The following is an 18,285-nucleotide window of genomic DNA, read 5'->3' on the forward strand; positions in this document are numbered from 1 at the left end:
TTCATCATTTTGGACAGAGTTTGGAAAAAAAAAATTATACGTAAATCACTTTCCAATGGTTCAGTGATTTTTGATTGGTTGTAAAATGTTGAACCTCTTTTCAGATTTCCAAATAACTGTTAGATTGGAGAAGAATAAGAAGATATTATTAAAAGGATATTTAATTAGCGCTCTCTGAATTTAGTTGCCAATAATGCATTGAAATAGTTGGGGAAAGTTATTGTCTTAATTAAATTACAAGTGATAAGATGCTGCTTCAATTTTGCAAGCATCTCGTATTGTGAAAATTTTGCCCACATAAGATGCCGTGATTCTTGACATCAGGGTAATACAGGTCAAATTTTAGTATCAATATATATCTTCTTCTTTACTGTTCTACCTCTAAATATTAAACTTTAGGCAAGTTGTTTTTGTTGGTGTAAGTTATCAGGTTAAGGATTCTAAGCAGCTTAATCAAATTTGAGTAGAGAATCTTTGAATAGAATTTTGTTGTGAGAGTTTCACAGTAGTGAATTTTGGGAGCTTGAACTCACTTGAGTGAGATAATAGAGTGTATTGGGGATTTGGGTTATGAGTAATCATTATCCTTCCAATATTTGCAAGCTCTCACTTGTTAGTAAAATCATCTTCGTACATTGACTCTGTTTCTTTGTTGCCAGGAAGAGTGTGATCTTTAAGGGTTTGAGGAAGTCTTTGCAGTAAACTTTCCACCACAAGCAATTGCTGCGATGAGGCATATACATTTGAGTAATTTAGTTTCAGATTTACAAGGCGTGTATATTAAATTAGTTTCGATTATCATATTTAGTCACTCATACTGAAACTTTCTAATTTTCAAGTTCCTTAGGGACACTACAGTGTTTCAAGTCTGCACATGGCTGCAAAAGATTGATGGTCAAAAAGTTATCTTGAGCCTTGAGGCATTGCGTTTGAACACACACAGAAATAGAGCTAAAGGAAAAGAAGACGGTAGAAGATGCTCTAAATATAACAAAAGTGAATTTCTACGTCTTGTGGTTGTTTTGCTTTTGTTTCTTCTGTCATCATATTTGATTAATTTGTTCGATTTCACACTCTCACACATTATTTAAAACCATTTGTAGGTGGCTTGCAAGCTTGTTAAGTTAACGTAAAAACAATACTCTAGGCAAATATGAGCAAATTAAAGGTGATAAATGCAAATCGAATTTCCATGAATAATTGTTAGGCTGGTGCTGATATCCTAAAAGGGCATTAAGCTACCTTATGGAATTGGAAAGTTATTAATGCTTCAAAGCAAGCAGCGTCTTCTGTTGCGAAGGCTTTCCCCACATGATGAGATGCTGTGATTGTTACCAGCCCCGTATTTATTAACTCAGGTCAGTATTATCAAATACATTATCATTTTGGCTATATATAAAGATTAAAATTTTGAACACTTGTCTCGATTTCTTGTGTAATCAGGCTACTAGAGCAAATGTTTACTGTCTAAGCACTAACGCGACAACCCCATATGTAAATTTATGCCATATTTGATGTCTGACAGGTTAGCTGTGACAATCCCATCTGTAAGTACTAAAGAGCCTGGCTATGGTGCTTTCATTGGACTATATGCAAACATGAGATATCAGCTATTGTGTGGATTTGATAGAGCGGTCACCAACCATTTTGATGTTATTGGAGTACCACTGTTCTTAAGCACGGCTTCGAGGTCTCTCCGTCTCTCTTTTACGTATTTGTCTATTGATCGACATCTCTAAATATACATTGATAGACCAAATTACTCTTGTTTTAATGTTTTGTTTGTTGAACTTTGACTGGGTTATTTGTTTATTTGTCTCAGATGATGTTAATGCGGTTCCTATAAAAGTGGATATAGATCTATCACCTCAAAGTCTGATTTCAATTTTCCTTTACTTAATCTACACTACAAGAAAAAAGGCCTACAATGACAGTTCCTTGTGTGACAGTTTTTTATCTGGAGACCTATAATGATGGATTTGTGTTAGATTTTATTTTTATCATGCAATTATGACATAATTGTGATATAAATTTCGTCTATCAAAAACTTAGGATAGACTCGTGATAGATTTTTTAACTATCAAGAATTTATGACTGATATTTAATTTTGACTTCAGTTATTCGGGTTTGACTATATTTTTTAAAATTATTTTATTACAAAAAATTAATATTAAAAGGAAACACGGTCGTTTCTTTTGTTTGCAAGCAAAACGACAACGTCTCTTTGTCGAATATAAAATTTATAATTCTGAATAAAAGTTGTGACTTTTGGGGAAAAAAAACATAAAATGCACAGTTTTAAAGAGATAACTCATTTTAAGTGTGAGAAATTCACTCTCACACTCAAAACACACAAAAGACTTCGACAAATTAAGAGAAAATGAAGAAACCCATGACAAACCCACAACAAACCATAATCATTCGAAGTCATTCTCATTGCCTACCATTCTCGCCGCTATTTTCGATGTCGTTTGTCTGCCATTCTCACTCATTCGCCGTTCGAGCTCTGCCGAACCCTGCTTTTGTCAAAGATTTCACCCTTTCGTTTGAACGCAATTTCTACTCTGCGCTAGAGATATTTGAAGTCCTAGTTTCTGCCATTGTCATTGCTTCTGCTTCGGATTTGTTGATAAACCCTAACAATTTCTATTGTACCTATCTATTTCACCAGCAAAGCCCTAACTGAAGAACTGATTTCTTTGCATTGTGAAATCATCAGTTCATTGGTATGAAATTCATCATTACCTTTAATTTTTGTTTATTTTTTGTTGATTTTCTGTATTTGTATGTTTTTATAAAAATGAGACTTCGAAAAATATTTTCAATTTAGAAGCATTTGTTGGGGACTTGACTTTTGAGGAAGATACGAGTAAATATGTGGAAGTATTTGTTTAATTACTTTGAGGTCTGATCTCTATTGGACATTTAGAATAAAGATCAAGAAATTTATGCCATTTTTAAGAAAGAGTTGATTCTTGATAGACCAAATTCTTGTTCTTTTTAGAAGGTTATTTTGTGAATTCAATTTGTTTTTAATTGAATCTGTTGTTGTTTTTGGTAGCGATGATATATGGTTTGAAGAACTTAAGGAAGAGCTTGAAGAATGCAAGAACCATGAAGTAAGCAGAAGCTTTAATATTTGTTCTTTTTATGCTAATAGGTAGCCAATCTTTTAGTGATTATATGTTTAGTTGTTAGTTTAACCACTCAGGCATGGTGCTACTTTTAACATTGATTCATTCTTTGGGAAATAATCAGTTTAGAGATTGACATAAAGTACAAGCTTAAGAATTCAATTGTTGTTGTTGATCTGTGCATTGTTTGAACTGAAAATTTGAAAACTTGTAAGTGATTAGGTAGCTGTTTGTTGGATGTTGATTAGACCTGTAAGTGTATAATACTTCTTGAGCTTACATTAATGCAAGTTATTCAGATTTCTGGGTTTAGAAATTAACTTGTTAAATGGTTGATGCACAAATCAGATGATTACATTATCCAGTTCAATTTTTTTTTTAATTTTGATAATACATTTATCCATCAAATAGAAAGGAATGAAAAGTGAGTTTAGAGAGTACCACTTGTCATTGTCTTGTAGTTTGATGTAGAATGTGCATAAGCTAACTGTAACATCCCATATTCCTTTAACTGTGATTTTATTAACTCTTAAGTTTAAGCCCAATATTATATATTTAGCCATTTTTAAAAGCCTATTTTCTCTATTACTTAACTAAATAGCTTAAACAATATGTTTGCTTGTCATTCTCATGTGTAAGAAATGGAGGCAAAAGACATTGCCATTATCCACCATTTGAGAAAAAGAAACAGAACCTGATACAAAGTTTAAAAAGCTTTCTGATTTCACCAATTGAGCTTCAATTTCTTTAGTTTCAATGTCAATTTGAAACATATCTTGCCAAGGCCTTAGAAACATTCTTGCATGTTAAATTATCCAAGCTTGGCAGCCTCAAATCCATCAAAATTATAAGTCTACCTTAAATTGCTTTATATGTATGTTAATTTACTCTCCTTTCTATAGTTGGTGTAAGTTTGAAGCCATTGTGAGCTATTCTTATGCTATCTCAGAACTCTTGACTCACCATTGTAGTCCAACCACTGATTTTTCTCCTTTTATGATTTAGGGAGAGTAGAACTGGTGTGGGGGATAAAAATCTGGTTGTTTTGAGTAGTCTTTTTTGCAGAAGACAATGGGCTTCCTTTTGTTTTTAGGTAAAACCCCTCGATTTCTCAATAACTTCTTATGACATTGTTTAATGGTAGTGTGATTGATTATTATTTCTTTGATCTTTTATGTTTTGAGTAGTCTTTTTGGCAATTCCAAGGTTGAGGTTAATACTTGAGAAGGTGGCAGAAAGCTTTAACAGGCTACAAAGTTAAAGCTTGTAATTTAGGTAGGTAACTTTGGGCAACTAATGCTCTGTTTTTGTAGTTCACTTACATAGTGCATAGATACTTTTTTACAATTCAATGGAAAGACAACATATTCTGATGCTGAATTAGATGAAGTTCGTATTGAGTGGGCAAACCATGTTTCTGAATTACTTGCTACTATGTGAGGTAAGCCTTACCTATTATGTTGTTATATTGAGTTCATTGATGAAACAAATTAATTTACCAAACTTTTGTTCATTGAAAACAAACTTTGCTAGCTATTATTCTATTGCTTAGTATTCTAATCTATATAAGTTGTCACGGACTTTGAATTTGTTATATTTTACTTGTGCAGTTACCTAGCTTCTTACACTTGCTATGTTGGAATTTGATGAAGATGGTGGGTACTGCTGGAGTTCGCTACCTTTTTTATTTGATGCAAAAACAGGTCCTGAATATTGAGGCAACTTTGCACATTTAGCTTCTTCTTATATTGGTATTTGTTGTATGCTTCACCAAAACTGTTAGAATGGATTTTCTTAGTCTGATCAGTGTTGTTGGCTTCATCTTGTGTTGCTGGAAATGAACTGTGTTCTTGGCTTTCTTTGTGTTGCTCTAAATGACTATGTTGTTGGCTTCCTTTTGTTGCTGGAAATGAACCGATCATGGTACATTAGTCTTGTACATGTTGCAGGAATTTAGTTTTTATGTTGTTACAATACTCTTCTATTTATGTTGGACTTGTCACTTGTATTTGGATAAATTATGTTTGTTCACAATTATCAATAATTAGCCAATGTTATTTATTTTGTTTTCTTTGTCAATGAATTTTTAATTGCAATTAATTTTAATAATCTAATTAATTAGCTAAATTATGAAATATTAATTTCTAAATCAATTGTAGGATTTTTATTAAAATGATAATAATTTCATGGTACAAACAAAATAGTTATTTTTATTAATTATAATTTCAAATTTCCAATTAATTGAAAAAAATCAATTAATTATCATTTCCATTTTCGCTGCAAATTGAACATTTTCTGCCAAAATTTAAAAAATAGCGCACGAAATTGAAAAAAGGCAACCCAAATTCAAAATTATTATATTTCCCTCTAATTAAAGTTATGATGGTTGTGTGACTGACTATATCCATCATAGGTTATGATTGGTATTATTCTGTCATCAATTCTTGATGCTAGCTACAATGATGGTATGAACAACTGTCACCCACCCCCTACTATGACAGTTTTTGCCTGTCATCGTAGGTACTTTTTCTTGTAGTGCTACTAGCATCCTTTCCAAGTCCAGATACTTACCAATAGTGAGACTTTGCTACGGAAGTACAATTTCTCTTGTTTTACAGTTAAGTATGTAAGAATAGTTTCAAATTTACAGAATTCTGATATAGTTCTCTAAGGAAATGCGGGTGGTGAATATGGTTCCAACTTTTAATAGGCTTTAATAGGCCCATTTGTTAAGCCATAGTGATTGCGGTCTAAATTCTTCTTTAATGTCTATATGTGTTGGAGTTTGTCTATTGTCCAACTTCTCCAATGGATTCCATGCAAGGTTTTGATGGTCTAATTAGGAGAAAGATCAACGGATGACCTTTTGAAGAAGGCTTACACAACAGCCCATCTCAGGATGTCATGGCTCAGCTCAAAAGTCCCCAGGTGGTTGATACCAAAGAGTGCCATTGTTTCTGGGCTTGGGCTCCTTGGCGTCAAACAAGATAGTCCGAAGGAAGGTGATTGCATAAATTTCTTGGAGTTAGGGCCAGTTTGGTAATGCTGCAGCTTTTAAAATAATTGTTGTTAGCTGTACTGTAGAAATAATCAGCTGTGAAGAGAATCGGTTAAGTGTTTGGTAAATTTTATTTTCAAAAGTACTGTAAATTTTGAAAGCAGTTATGAGTGTTTGGTAAATCTTATTGTTAAACTGGTGTTAGAAAATAAATGACTAAAATGTACATAATGTATAATGAAATTTACTTATACATATAAAAATGTACACGTACAATATCTCGTTGAATCAAACAATTTTTTTTTTTATAAAAATGTGGAATTAACATATTAACTTCTTGCCAAGCAGCATAAACGTAGCACTTTCTATAGTTTTGTGCTTTGTATCTTTAGTTACACAAATTATTCTTATGGAGAAAACGAAGCGTCTTGATAGTTGAAATAATTTCCCTTATGACATGCTGCCTCAGCTCCCCAGTTCTTCACTCTTTATAATATCTCTAAAGTAGAATTCTTTGGTCAAGAAAGTCTATTATTTTATTGAGAACCTGCAAAACGTGCTTGGTTCTCACATTATCTAATTCAATGTATCTACTTCGTTGTATCATACTTTAAAAAAGAAACTACGTAAATAGTTATAAGAAATATGTTTTGTTGATTCAGAGTGAAGAATTCAAAATAATTTTAACTAATTTTAAAATAATTGCTATTATCTTTAATTGTGTATTATAATAATTTTAACTAAAAATAAAATTTATGCTATAGTGATTTTTTTAAATCTTAAAACAGTTGATATTTAAAATTTATTTCCAATTTAAATAAGGATAATTTCGGGTTTAAGTAATAATTGTAAGGATATTTATGGAATTATATTAAAGGATAAAATTGATTCTCAAAATCAGAATCTAAAAGTTACTCTTTCCCTGCTTTTCAAAATCAGTTGTAGGAGGAACTGATTCTGGCAAAAGTGATTTTGATTTTTTTTTTTACCAAACACCAAAATTAACTTTTAGATTTTTAAAATCACTTTTAACCCTCCCAAAAGCAATCCCAAACGGGGCCTTAATGTAGTCAATTGCCCAATTTTGCTGCCTGTCGAAGAGACACAACATGGAAGTCCTCATCAAACTCTGAGACACCTAAGAACTAGTAGGAGGTGGTGGCGGGGATTTGTCCCCGCCATACCTTAAAGGTTAGGTATTTATCCAACTACACCCCCATAGTTTAAAATTTCTTTTATATACCTTTTTCAATGTGCAATTACAGAATTACCCCAATTTAATTCTTCAAATTTCAAAATCTACCTTCACAAGCTACCATACACAACGCCTGCTGCTGCAAGTTCATCCACCACATTAAAGGCTACAAAATCACCGAATTAAAGGCTGAAAATTCACCAAACTAAAGGTCATTAACCACATTTACACTTGATTTTTACTTTGTAAAGAGAATTTATGGTGCATAATTGTTAGGGTTATATGCATTAGGGTTTTAAAAAACAAATTACCCACATGATTTTGGTCATTATCTTGCTTATTTACTGATAATCTTTCTTGCTGGTAATGTAATGAAGCTTCTTGAACTTGTGGATTTGAAATTGAAGAGAGTGATTTCATGGCTCTTTAATAATGGTTGTGGGAGTTCCTAATTAAATATTCATAGAGAATTGGATGAAACAAATATTATCCTTATGAATACTCGGTTATGGCTACACTAGTTTATGCATTAGATCTTTATATAATTTTACTTGTTGTTTGTAGTTGAACTTCATCCATGGGAATTATATATCAATTTTCTTCAGCTGCGTATGCATTCATTATGCTACAATCTGGGTTTTCTCTATTATTTGCTATAGAACCTTTATTTTGCAATTCTAATTTATTAACAATTTGCTATTTGTTTCAGCATAAAACTATTGATAGTACACTATTAATAAATGTGTTTTGAACGACTTGTGAATTTTGAAACAATGTTCGATCATTTTATTAATTTGTCTCATTGTGAGGCTATTGACTGAAGAAGTCACATAGCATTTAGGATTTGATATTATTGTGCAGCAAATGTTGTTGTATATATTTCCAACTAGTTAACTATTGGAGAATTGCCCTTTAATACACTCCTCCTAGACTTGTTTTTAGTTTTTGACAATTATACACATACTTAATAGCTTATTAATCAGATTGAACTAATGAAAATTAATTGTTTGAGTGTTATGGAAAAATTCAACATTTTCTTTGAATATTTATACTTTATTTGGAATTGTTAACATACTTGATACATAAAGTTTGATTTTTATGTCATGTGGCAGTGATGGTTTATTTCTTATTTTTGTTTATAACTCATTTAAAAATTATTTGAGTTCATAGTTATTGGCAATATATTTTAATTTGATGGGTTTGTTCTTGAAATAATATAGTTATGCTGATCCTGTAGATACTAGTTGTAAGAAAGTCATGTTATCTTATATATAGAACATTTTTAAGTTGTAAAACATTCTCATATCTGTTTGCTTTTATGTTGTGTGATCATTTAATAGATTGATAATATATTACGACAATGATAATAAGTTTGAAGTATTATTTTTACTACAAACTGAAATTATATTTTTTCGACTTAACAACAACAATGGTGATATTTAACGATTGATTTATATGAATTTTTTTAGTGGTGATTGTGGAGCATTTTTGTTGCAGTTCTTGGAGGTCCTGGCCCACTGACTTGATGTCAATTTATATTGCCAACAAGATGATGTTGCACAATTTCAAAAAGCATTAGCTGTCAAATTATTTTGGAGTAGGTCTTGGAAAAAAAAACTACGTAGTCTCCCACTCTTAAAAACTTTATTGATGTGTCATTTTTTGGATTACTTATCATGAGATGTAATGATTACAATGGGATGTTGTTGATATTTGATATCATTAAAGTTAATTTGACATCATACATATGTTTTTTTTATTAAGTATATTAATGACAGAGAAGATAGTTTTATATAATGTATGTGATGTAATAGAATGGTCATATATGCTCAAGAAATGCTCAACCCAAATACATGACTGCAGTCAAGTATTTTCACAGATACTCGATCGCAGTCAAGTATTTGTAAACATACATGACCAGCTGGTATTTGCATTGGTTCACGACTGCAGTCAGATATTTTCAAAGATACTCGACTGCAGTCGAGTATTTACAAACATACATGACCAGCTGGTATTTGCATTGGTACACGACTGTAGTTGGGTATTTTCACAGATACTCGACTGCAGTTGGGTATTTTCACAGATACTCGACTGCAGTCGAGTATTTTCAAACATATATGACCAGCTGGTATTTGCATTAGTACACGACTGCAGTCGGGTATTTTCACAGATACTCAAATGTAGTTGAGTATTTACAAACATACATAACCAGCTGGTATTTGCATTGGTACACGACTGCAGTAGGGTATTTTCACATATACTCGACTGCTGTCGAATATTTCCAAACATATATAACCTGGTGGTATTTGGATTGGTACACGACTGCAGTCGGGTATTTTCACAGATACTCGACTACAGTCGGGTATTTTCACAGATACTCGACTGCAGTCGAGTATTTGCAAACATACATGACCAGCTGGTATTTGCATTGGTACATAACTTTAGTCGGGTATTTTCATAAATAAACGACAATAGTCGAGTATTTAATAAATTCACATTTATAGTTGAGTACAATCAGATATACACGACAATAGTCGAGTAAGAGCCAAAATACACGACTGTAGTTGGGTAAGTGGACATAGAACATAAAATTACCTAAAACATTCATTATAATGACAACAAAATCAATATAGGCTTTGACATATTATACTTCAATTTAATAAATAACAAAAGTAATTGTGAATCAAACAACATAGATCCAATACATGTTCAAATCATAAATAAGTCGTAATATAATCGAAGTTGCTGCACAATCATCATAATTATTTGCATGCTCAACCCAAACACTCGACCCATGTATTATAAGGCCCCGTTCGCCTCCTTTTGAAAACAACATAAGCCACACAACATGTTTATCCAGCTGCAAGACAAAAAAGGTAGAAATTTATCAACTAACTATTTTAGATATTAAAGAAATTAAAACAACAAAAATGACAAGTATGTAAGTTTCATAGTAGTATGTGTGCTTGTTTTTGTTTCATTCGGTCTAACTACGGGCTCATTGTTAGACAATGAGATTGGTGCATTGCAAGTTAGTCGATTATATCATTGAGAACCACACCTACTGTACTTACGGCGTAACTTTTCTTCACCTTGTGATGCTATCATAATTTCTTATGATTCTAAAGAATAATAGGCACACATACTGAAGTCACTTCATGTAATAATACAACAGATGATTATACAAAAAAAAAAATCAAACAAGGTATATTATGAAGTGTGGAACTATCTGTCTATTTACACGACAGTTGTCGTGTAAATAACTAGTTTACACGATAATAGTTGTGTAACTTGCTAAAATACACCACTATAGTCTAGTAAACAGTTATAGAATATGTTTAGTAAAAAAATGTAATCTTTATACTAACAGAATGCTATGTGTCATAACAACTACTATATCTTTCAATCTTGCACAACTGCTATCGTGTAAATTCATACATACATACATGACAAAAGTCATACATACATGACAAAATGTTGGGATCTCATAACAGTTGGAACATTTTACATATATGTACAATTATAATATGTAAGTTCATACGTACACGATAGTAGTCGTGTAACTTATTAAAACACACTACTATAGTCTAGTAATAGTAAAATGATATATCTAATGAAAATAATATATTTTTTGCACCAATAAAATGATAGGGTGTCATAATAATTTGAATCTTTTGCACATTTTCACGACTACAGTCGTGTAAATCCATACATACACGACTGTTGTCGTGTAAATCCATACATACATGACTACTGTCGTGTATGTCGGGGTGCAGAACAAAATTTTGGCAGCAACTTCAGGTTTTAACGAATGTAGTTATAAAATCCATCAAATAACAATCATATGATGCAAATATAATGAAAATGTGAGTTGCTTTATTGTTTATCACAAACCAAACAAAACCCTAAAAATAATATAATGTCAACAAAATAAATAAATAACACAAAATAAAAATAAAGTTTCAAATACCTTATTCATGTGATGAATAATGCACCCAGCTGCAAACTAAAATCTCAGTGCATTGGCTGTTCGTGAGTGATTTTGAGTGTGGAGTGAGTTTTTGTTGTGTGGAGTTAAAAAGAGTGAGAAGTAAAGAGTGTTGGAGGTGAGTTGTGTGTGTTTTATAATTTTCTTTAGGGATATTTTAGACAATGTACCATATAAAAAGGTATATCTAGATAATTTTCAAACATGGGGTATATTTAACTAAATACCCTACTTTTAAGGCATCTTTAATTAAAAACCCCAGGTGGTGGTATTCGCCTGGTGTTTCCTGGCAAGTATGGTTCACTGATACATGGATTCTTTTCTTGATGTCTAAGTACTATATGTGATACAACGTTGTATATTCCAATTTTTCTCCAGTTAAATTCTAGTGAGTTAGGAAATTTAATTTTGTTTTAGCTATGAATTATTTCCTAGATAATAATAATTGCCATGTTCCTTTGGAGTCTTATTTACTCCTACTTTAGGAAATTCTAGTGAGTTAGGAAATTATGCACCGTCAACCCGTTTTTTCCAACTTTTTCAAAAATACACAATTCTTATTTGACTGACTTGATTTTTCTGACATAATTTTCTCCCATTTCTATATTATCAACGTTGAGTGCATGTAATCCACAAGTCTGATTGAGCCAAAAGTCTAATGACACTCACGTCCAAAGATGCCGTTATCACAAAGCCCTGGATAATTAAAGAGATCATTGTTCGAAAGAAAAGAATGATTTGTTGGTATGAAATTACGTTAAAATGCATATATCACTTTTTTTTTTTGGCGTGGGTGATGGCTTCGTTTAATGACAGTTGGCAGACAATGAGTCATCTTTTAATTTTAGTTTTGATTTATTAGAAAATATTAATTTTTGTAGTTTCAGTAGATGAAATTTTGAATCAAATATTAATATCGTTAAAGTACGAAGCTCAATATTTGCTTAAATCATAAAAAAAAAATAATTGCTTTACATTAAAAAAAAAAAGTGATCACTTGATTTAACTTCCTTAACTAAATTTACGATTTAAAATCCAAAATAGAAAAACGAAAACAATTTTTGGAGTCACACTCGGAGTTTTAAATTGACATGAAAAAAGAGCTTATTATTGATTATCTTTTTCCGAAAATTTAAGCTAAGATAACAATATGTCCAAAATACCCTCCGCATTATCCCAAAACTTTATAAACTCCCCCGTTCCTCTCAACATCATCTCTTCCAAATCTTTCTCCCCCAAAAAACCAGCCATGGCTTCATATTCAATTACCGCAACACTCCAATATTGGCTATAAACCACCCCCAAATCCTCAACTTCACATGGACTCAGAACCAAACACTAGCTTCTTCCCCTCACTTCCTCATTCTCTCCATCCTCACTTACCTCTCCCTCACATTCATCCTCTACCACACATCAACATCAACATCACCACCATCATCACCTTTCATTGGACCCCACATCCTCAAGCCCATCACAGCCGTCCATAACCTCACCCTCCTCCTCCTGTCCGTCATCATGGCCGTTGGTTGCACTCTCTCCATCATCCTCCATTTACCCCACCTCGATTGCACCCTCTGTTTCCCCCCTACCATTTCTCCGTCTGGCCCCCTCTTCTTCTACGCTTACATCTTCTACCTCTCCAAAATACTCGAATTCTTAGACACCCTTTTGATCATTTTGTCAAACTCCGACCAACGGCTCACGTTCCTCCACGTCTTCCACCATGCAACCGTCGTCGTTATGTGCTTCCTTTGGTTACAGACGAAGCAGTCTTTAGCTTCTTCCCAAATTCATCAATGAACCCCAAAACCAGACTAATCATTAAAATTATTAACAACCATTTGCTTGGATCAATGTATACTTGGCATGTCTATGGGTTTATATATTATTAGAGCACTACTACTGATTACATTGGTTATTTAAAACAACCAAAGAGGCAAGCTCTTTCCGAAATATGCTTGTTTTATGAAATATATTATTGAGGTTTTGTTTTATTTTTTTTAAAATAGATTAGAGGATGTTTTTCATTAATGACACACATAAAGTTTGAATTAGTTATATTTTAGAAATAGTAGGGATATAAGTGATATATCTTTCCAACATAAATATATCAGTAACATAAGTTATTCTATAATTAACAAGGGTATTATCGTATTTTAGTGAGTCAATATTGGTTGATAGTTAAATTTAACAGATTTTAGAGAGTAAATTGAAGTTTTTATTTTTTATTTTTGAGTAAATTAAAATATGTAAATCTCATAAGGGGTTAAAATATAATTTATCCAAAAATTAGTGTTAAAATGTTATAGATGAGTGTATAATAAGATGTTCAAAGTATTAGAACATAAATAATCTTAGTTTTAATAAAATTTTGCCACATAGTGAATATTATCCTCAACCTCAAGAGAAACCTATCAATAAAATATACAAAAATAGAATGCATTAGTACATGTCAATAACAAGACCAATTAGATCATGTCATATTTGTTATGTAGTTATTTAAGCTAATAGAGTAAGAAGTCCCAAATACATGTACATCATATCTTGGTAAAGAAATCGGTTCTACCCGAAATACTTCTTTGTATTGAAATCAATGATGATTGCTTGTTTAAATCATGAAAGTTGAAATAATTTTGTAAATAATTTCATTCTTTAATTTACGGTATATAAATAAATTCAAAAAATGTTAATTTCTCTCATACTTTTAGGACTAAAAAAATAACAAAATGTCTTAACATATTTAATGGTTATATATAAATCATCCGTACATATTTTTCTTGAGAGAAGCTCAATTCGATAGACAATGCTCCCCTTAATTTTCTTTTCTAGTTAGATAAAAGAACAAAAGAAATTGATTACAAGAATTCACGACGAAGTCACCTTGGTCTACATGATATATATTACAGGGCTAAGCTTCTTTTAATGCCAAACTAGAATAACAAACTTTAATTTACTTCTTAAAGGGTAAAAACATCAATTTGTCCTTATATTTGTTCAAAAGATAAGGAATACACACACACACACATACATATTGTCTTCTTAATGTAAACAATTTAAATTGATGTTTCACGTTTCTAAAAAAAAATTAAAGACTGTCATTCTAAGTAGGAGGTAAATTTAAAAAAAAAAAACATGTGTTCATATGAAAGATGTGCATTTTACAATAATTAATAAACAAAAAGGGTAGTCATATTTTCACCCTGCAATTTTTGTAAATCCATCCCCACTCCCAAGAAATAATTACAATAAATTCACATAACTTTTTTAAAACTCAAATAAAGAAAAATTTTGGAGATTTAAACTATTATATACAAGAGGATAGGAGTAAACATTTTTCATGCAGTATAAAAAGAATGTGACAACTCCTTTTCTTTCGGTATTTTCGCAACAAAAGCACGCTTAATAACTCATCAAATTATTTCTCCTTTTCTTTGATCGCTTGATTCGCTTCCCCTCTCCTGGAGCTGCTGAACTCCTTTGTTGCTGATGAAGGGAACAAGTGAGGCTTTTCGAAAGACCACAATATGTATAAAGACGAACTAATTACACTATCAGTGGCTCAAGGTTACCTTAATGCAGAAGAGGGCAAAGAGATGGAGATTCGATTGATTCGATAATAGTAGTTTATTTTAATTTTTATTCATTTGATTTCATAGCAGTAATTTTTATTTTCATTTTTTGCTGAAAATTGGTAAAAACGAACTAAAATGAGATGATTACATTAAAACAATCTTCAATGACTAAAGTAATTTGAAAAAATAAAAATAAAAGTAAACAAGCTCAAAATTTACCACTAATCCAAACATTATCCGAATTCAGCGTAATTGACCAAAATCTAATTTTAATCCAAACTTGACATGACCCGCATATAATTATAATCCGATCAGATCCAAACTCAACCTGAATTTTTAATTCAATACGATCAAATCCAAATATTCCAACCCAATCAAATTAAAACTTGATCGGGTTGATCCGAACCCGAATTTGCCACTTCCGGAGGAGACCATGACCCTAAAGGCTTTGAAATAATCTTTGAGTTTTCTTAATGAAATATTAAAAGTTAGGTGCAAAAAGACTGATTTGACCCTAGAATACATGATATATAAATTTCAGACATTATATTCTGTGAAATAAAGTCAAAGTAAACCGGTTGTTTGATTTTTTATTAATTATTTTGTCATTAGATAACAATTTTTTTACTGAATTTGATGTTCATACAGAAACAGTCAAGTCCTTGTCGACTGAAATTGGCATTTCTCTTGTCTCTGCTCCTATCATTTGGTGTGATAACCAAAGTGCAGCTGCCTTAGCAAGTAATCCTAAATTCCACTCCCGAACTAAATACATAGAACTTGATGTTCATTTCTTGCGAGAAAAGGTTATTTATGTTCCAAGAATTTAAATTTAACTCTAATAAAAGCTTCCAAGTTCTCATAACTCACTGATATCCTTACTAAAGCTTTAGCTTATCACCCTTTTCATTATCTGAGAGACAAGCTCACCCTGACTTCACTAGGGTCTAGGCTGAGCTTGAGGGGGGATGTTAAAGAGTATAAGCTGAAGGTGCTGAGCTGGCTGGTGACGTGCTGAAGGTGCTGAGTTGACTGATGTTTTGTAAATAAGTTGCTGAGCTGGATTGGGTTGTTATTTGCACTGAATAAGTTGTAACGAATTGTCCAGCTGGCTTGTTATGATTGGAAGGCTAATTAGTTTGTTAATATTGCAGCTTTGAGCTCTGTTTCTGTAATCAGTTTTGAGTGTAACTATAAATAGTGACTAGTACGCTCATAATGTATGATTTCAGCTTTAATCAATAAGAATCTGTGATTGTTCCAGAAACTTCATAGTCAAATTTTCTTTCTTAATTTTCTTTCACTTTCTCTCGTGCCAAACACCTTATTGATTCAAATAAAACTCCGTCCAACGGCTCACGTTCCTCCACGTCTACCACCATGCAACCGTCGTCGTAATGTGCTACCTTTGGTTACAGACGAAGCAGTCTTTGTTTCGTATGGCACTTGTCACCAATGCAAGTGTGCACGTGATCATGTACGGGCACTATCTATTGTGTGTGATGGAGTTGCGGCCAAAGTGGAAGAGATTGGTCACTCATGATTGTCAGATTGTTCAATTTGTGTTTAGTTTTGTTGTTTCGGTTTTGATGCTGTATTATCATTTTACGGGATTTGGTTGCTCTGGGATTTTGGGTTGGTGCTTCAATGCTGTGTTTAATGCTTCTCTTTTGACACTTTTTGTTAATTTTCATTCCAAGAGCTACGCTAAGAAAAAGCAGGGATGATCAGAACAAATAGTGTGTTGTGATTGTTTTGTGTGTGTGTGTGATTTTTTTTTTTTAAAGTTTGATTTTGATTAATTATGAAGGGTTGTGATCTGTTCATTGCAATTGACAGAGATGTTTTCAGTTGCCTAGACTTCGTGTTTTTAGTTTTGGTAATACATGTCATTTGTCACCATATTTGTTTAGTCTCTCCCTTTTTAGGTTCCCTCTCACACAAAAAATTAGGATTTGTATTTTGTAAACTAATATTTTTCATTTTGTTAATGTATTAATTATTATTATCTACGTTTATGTGATAGGGCACATGCCACATGAATTAAAATTAAGTTGTGAAATTTTGCAGCCCTGAGCACTCAATGTTTGTAGGCACAAGTTCAAGTCCCACCTCTTATTAGGATTTAAATAAAGAACATTATAACCATGCGTCGAAGCATTTAACGTTAGCTTAAGTGCATGGGTTCGAGTCCTAGTTATTGTTGGAATTCAATTTTCTTACCAATTAAATTGGGTAAGGATAAAATTATTTCTCAATTAATAAGGATAGAATAGATATCTCTCTCGATTTTCCTCCCAATTAAATTAGGTAGAGGTAAAATTATCTCTCGATTAATAAGAGTAGAATAAATATCTCTCTAGTATCTTGCAAGGGTAGAATTTTTTGGTTGTACTATGTTAGAATTATCAAGGATAGTCTTGATAGAATTCTAATTGTAATATATGAGTGTATAAAAAAATGAACATTAATAAAAGATGTCTAGTTAATGACTATTTTGGAATAGAATTTTAATTGTAATATATCAATATATCAAAAAAAAATAATAATGAAAGATGTTTATCAATGACTATTTTGATATTTTAATGAGTAGGAAAAATTAATGTTAAAATTTGATAGACAAGTGTATAGTAAGATGTTCAAAGTATTAGAACACATATAAATAATCCTAGCTCTAATAAAATTTTGCTACATAATTAGTTTATCCCTTAAGGAAACATATCAATAAAATATACAAAAACACAATGCATGAGTACATGTCAATCACAAATGAAAGCAATTAAGATAAAGAATATGATTTATTTTATTTTATTTTAGTTATTTTTTTTATTATTTTTTTGTTTCTTTTGAAACAAGACCAATTAGATCATGCAAGAAGTAATTTTTTTTTAAATAAAAAAGGAGAAATGATGAAGCCCACGTCCAAAGATGCCGTTGTCGCGGGGGCCTAGACACTACACCCCATCCCCTTCTACCATATTTTATAATTGAAGAGGCCATTATTGAATTGAAAAATTATGATTCAAAAATCCAAAAATAGAAAAAGAAAAGCAATTGTTGGAAACACACTCGGAGTTTTAAATTGACATGAGAAAAGAATATATTCATCAACCTCATACGTTAAAGATGCGACGAGTTTGAGATTATGAGCCAAATTCCTAACGTGTGGGAATTTAAAGATGTTACTACAAAACATGTGTTCATCGGCGGAGTAGAATCGGGGAAATCAAAGATGCTACTACAACCACTAACGTGTGGGTGGGGATAAGCATAACTTTTTTCATCAAATGCCAAATTCCCCCAGGTGGAGAGTGGGGACTCCTTCGCATAAATGTTGATAAAATTTTGACTATGATGTTACTAGAAACTAGGGAAAACCTGTGGTGGAACTGTGGTAT

At 31.9% G+C, this 18,285-nt stretch overlaps 1 protein-coding gene and 1 pseudogene across 1 annotated transcript in view; both read left to right on the forward strand.

Moving 5' to 3' along the window:
- LOC102630135 (putative disease resistance protein RGA1) overlaps positions 1–18,285 on the forward strand; it is a 42,063-nt gene that overhangs the window by 14,026 nt on the left and 9,752 nt on the right. The window lies entirely within an intron of this gene.
- LOC102607226 (elongation of fatty acids protein 3-like) lies at positions 12,565–16,759 on the forward strand (annotated as a pseudogene).

Source organism: Citrus sinensis, chromosome 5, assembly GCF_022201045.2.
Source record: "Citrus sinensis cultivar Valencia sweet orange chromosome 5, DVS_A1.0, whole genome shotgun sequence".
Lineage (NCBI taxonomy): Eukaryota > Viridiplantae > Streptophyta > Magnoliopsida > Sapindales > Rutaceae > Citrus > Citrus sinensis.